The sequence below is a fragment of the Macrotis lagotis genome, chromosome 5 (genome assembly GCF_037893015.1).
Source record: "Macrotis lagotis isolate mMagLag1 chromosome 5, bilby.v1.9.chrom.fasta, whole genome shotgun sequence".
NCBI classification, from domain to species: Eukaryota; Metazoa; Chordata; class Mammalia; order Peramelemorphia; family Peramelidae; genus Macrotis; species Macrotis lagotis.
The window spans coordinates 127,685,802-127,690,215 of record NC_133662.1 but is presented as its reverse complement, the minus strand read 5'-3'; the positions used below and the strand labels follow the sequence as shown (position 1 = coordinate 127,690,215).

Below are 4,414 nucleotides of genomic sequence, written 5' to 3'. Positions count from 1 at the left end.
TGTTTAATGGCTGAATCAAGTTTTGGGGGTGACCATGGATGCAATAATGGCACATCTCCATACAACTGAATCCTCCAAGTGCACTAAGTTTTCAATATGGCTACAGATGTAGTACTAATGGTACATCCCTAAACTGGACTCTCCAAGTGAAGATACCACTGCTATTCACATACTAAGAACATGCCTGTAATCTTTCCATTCAACAGGTCTTCGGGAGATCCTATCTCCAACTGAACTGCAGCAGGGATGGGATGACCTTTACTCAAGTCCTTAGACAATACACTGAAATGCCTTTCAACAAGTGAAAGGCAGTATTTAATGAAATCATTATAATTTAAGTTACTTATGCACAAAGTTAGGGAACTTAAGATGAACTCAATAGGACTGGCCTTTGGACAGGCTGGGGCCTAAACCCCCCCCCCCCCAGAACAATCCCCCCACCCCCCCAAAACTGGTAACAGGTAAAAGTCATATGAAATTATTAAGTAGGCTTGCCCCAGAGTTTGGTGAAGGAAGCCATTAATTAAAACTTTTCTAAGACGTGGGGCACGGGCACCTAGCCCTTGCTTTAAAAAAAAAAAGTTGCCTAAATCTTTTAAAATAAAAATTCAAGTGTGACAGCTTGGTGGTGACCGAAACAGAGAGAAGGGAGATTTCTAACCCCAAGCCTACCTAATCTGCATAATTTCTCTATTGGAACAGCCATTCATGATCGAAATGCTCAGGGCCATGAGACCAATTAAATAGGGCCGTTATGGTACACGTACAAAAAGGAAAGGAGTCTCCTGGGCTGCTTCGGACAATAAATAAGGCGGCGGCGCGGCTACTCGCTGGTGGCCTTCTTCAGGTAGGCTATCAAGTCGGCCAGCTCGCCCTTCTTCTTGATGCCCGCGAAGATCATCTTGGTGCCCGGGATGTACTTCTTGGGGTTCTCCAGGTACTCCATCAAGGTGTCCTCTGCCCAGGTGATGCCTTTGTTCTTGTTGGCATCAGTGTAGGAGAAGCCGGCGGCCTGGCCCGTCTTGCGGCCAAACAGCCTGTGCAGGTTGGGGTCGGTCTTGTGCTTGCCGCCCTTCTCCACCGTGTGGCACTGGGCGCACTTCTGCACGAAGATCTTCTTGCCCTTCTCCAAGTCCCCCATGGAGGCCCTGTCCCTGGCTTGGCCCGCTGCGCCCCGCGCTGCCTCTGCCCCTGATGAACACTTTATAAAAACTATCTCTTAATCCTAAATCCTTATACTCAAAATGACTAATCGATAAACATGTTTATCAAAAAATGAATGTACAACATTTAAACTGTCTGTTCATCACTGAGGGGAGGGGAGTGGGAAGGGAGGGTGGATGGAAATTTTGTAACTTAAATATATATAAATATATATGTATATGGATGAATGTTGAAAAAGCTTTCATATTATGTGTTTGGAAAAATAAAATGTCAATTAAACAAAAATAAAAAGGTTACATTCCCTTTTGGTATTGTGTACCACTGTTCATTCAAAGATGTCAAGGCCCTTCATGAGATACTTTGTTCATAAGTAAAGCAAAAAAAAAATTTCCTTTATTTTCTATTTATTCCTACCTTTTATTACTCCCCCCATTACATAACACTGAAGCTGGAAGAATGGGCTTCCAGGGAGGGGATTTAAAGATAGATGTGGGTTCATTTTCGGGTGAAGACATCTCCATACTCTATGATTCAGGAGGGTAAGAGAAGGCTTAAATTTTACTTCACTGATTACTTCAAAAGTTCACATATTATTACAAAAAATTCACCAGTTTGGTTCTTTGGAGAAGCACCAGGACAAGATGGACTGGTGACAACATAAAGGACAGCTAAAAGGGAGGAAAGGGAAACAGTCATGAGATGGTGACTGGTCTTAGATCAACATGGATTCAGCATGGAGAAGAGGGTGGGTGAGTTGGGGCATTCATGCTCCCCAGAGCTGCCCTCGAAAGAAAGGGAAGCAAACATGGGATGAATACTAAAGAATAGCATAGAGGTTATTTTGGGGGGAATCATGCTCCTATAAAGTGGGATGCTCTCCAAAGGAAGGAGAGGAAGCAAGCAATACATAGTAAAGAAGGGCAAGCAGGGGATTCATAGTAAAGAAGGGCATAGAGATGTGAGAGATTATTATCTGAGAGGGGGATTACTCTCCTCCAGAATAGATTGACCTGGAAAAAGAATTCAAGAAGCAGGGGATAAGTGGTAGAGAAGAGGAAAGGGATATGAGAGGTTATTTGGGGAATTATGACCCTCCAGAGTGGGCTAACCTCTCAAGGAAGTCAAACAAGCAGGGGACACACAGTAAAGAACTGCACAAGTAAAGGAGAGGTTGTTTGGGGATCACATTCCTTTGGAATAGACCGACATCTCAAAGGAAGTCAAGCAACTCAACTGAGAAAATGAGCTTTTTAAGGAAGACATAGGGAGACATTTGTGGGGGATGGATACATTAGGGAGCAGAGATGAGGTAAATAGGGACATGTAGATGGGGAGTGATAGGTCAAAAACAAGGCTTTTGGACTGAGGCTGGGATTCATTGTTTTGTTGATAGACTAGTTTTAGGCCTGGGTGCATTGATTTACAGGGAGTCCTAGCCAGGGAAGGGCTAGGTATTTTATGGAAAAATTCATTAACCTCATCTCATAACTTGGACAATGGGAAGAAAGGGAAGTCAGTTTGCCTTAGTAAGGCAAATAGTCAAGGAAGAGGGAAAAGATTAATTATAGATCATATTTCTCCTAACATTTGCCCACTTCATCACAAAGATATCATACAAGGATTAAAAATAGTTCCATGAGTCACAAGGGACAAAGACAATTGGATGAAAAAGTAGAGTTCAATTTTGTATATATTTCAACAATCCAGATTGTCTACAAAATATACTGCAGATATGCATTTATGTTGTTTTTTAATTGCTAGATGATCTTTACTGCATATAAAAAGGAAACTATTCTAGAAAAGATCATAGAATTTCAAAGGGAATCATGAAATCTCTTGCTCAGATAGGCAAACTTCATGATTTTTAAGCCATTTAATCTATATTGGTTTGCATATTTTACTGAGGAAAAGTGAAGAGATTCACAGGTAAGCACTTTATTATAGCACACTGAATACATGAACAACATGAGTTTACATACATTATTTTGATTACAGGAATTGTATTGAATTTCAGTTCTTTTTATGGCATCCTCAAAGTGTTAGTAGTGGTAATGACCCAAGTGATGATCAGATCTAAATTTTCCATTTTACCAGTAAGGAAATGAGACTTTGAGAAAATGGTTTGTCCAAAGCACCTCAGATAGGAAGCAGCTTAAGTAATATTGTCTTCTAATGTAGTACTTTCTTAGCATACTTTATCCCACATGTCTATGAATTTTATATAAACTGAATTGAGGTAAGGGTAGCTAGGTAGTTTAGTGGATAGAACACCAGCCTTGGAGTCAGGAGGACCTGAGTTCAAATTGGACATCAGAGATTTGATACTATGTGACCTTGAGCAAGTCACTTAACACTCTTATTATTTAACCTCTAGGTCCATCTCCAGTCATCCTGATTCATATCTGACCAGTGGACCCAAATGACTCTAGAGGAGAAAGTGACTTAGCACAGCACCCCTCACTCAAATTCCCATTCTCTTGATTGCCATGGCATCACCTCCCTAATGTTATGGCTTCTTCAAGAATAAAGAAAAAGTGAATACTCATATAGAAAGACTGCCTGAATACTTATTTTGGGACCATTTCTCAAGGTTTCAATTATTTTCTCAAGGTTTTAATTACCTTCTATGGTTTTAATTTTCTATCAGTCCAATTCAATTCTTTGTACTTCCCTCAAGGGGGGAATGATCTAAACATATATAAGGACACCCTAAACATACTTGTTTATATTTGAGGGGCAGGGGATTAGAGGAGGGCAGAAAGGCATGACTTGCCAAATGAATGCTTCTATTTTCTACACTTGGAGGAAGACTGCTATTCTGAATTTAGTCGGAGGGGAAAATTATGAAAATAGTAAATATTTTCTTTCTAGCCTTCTTTGGTACAATTAACCTTCTTAAAAATTTTTCTAAATGCTTTAAAACTTATAATCATGAGTCTAAGAATGATAGAGATGACATCAAGGCTATTACTTATTGGAAGCATTTATATCTTCAACAAAATGTCAGCATATCCATCCAAGCATTTCTTGAAGACATCCTACAATACAAAGTTTATTTGAATTACATTTCTTTCAATTAATATTTTTTTTCTATTCCTGGGTAAGTGCTTTCAACATTCAGTTAAGCCCCAGTCTTCTGACCTATAAAATGTACCATAACATTTATCCTATGTAATTTTCTGCGATGATTATATAACAAATTGTAGGTAAAGTATTTTGTAAATCTCAAAGCTGTCATAAATATATGAGA

At 39.6% G+C, this 4,414-nt stretch overlaps 1 pseudogene; it reads right to left on the bottom strand.

The window, feature by feature from the left end:
- Nucleotides 1–535: 535 nt before the first annotated feature.
- LOC141489876 (cytochrome c, somatic pseudogene) lies at nt 536–1,149 on the bottom strand (annotated as a pseudogene).
- Between the last annotated feature and the right edge of the window lie 3,265 nt (nt 1,150–4,414).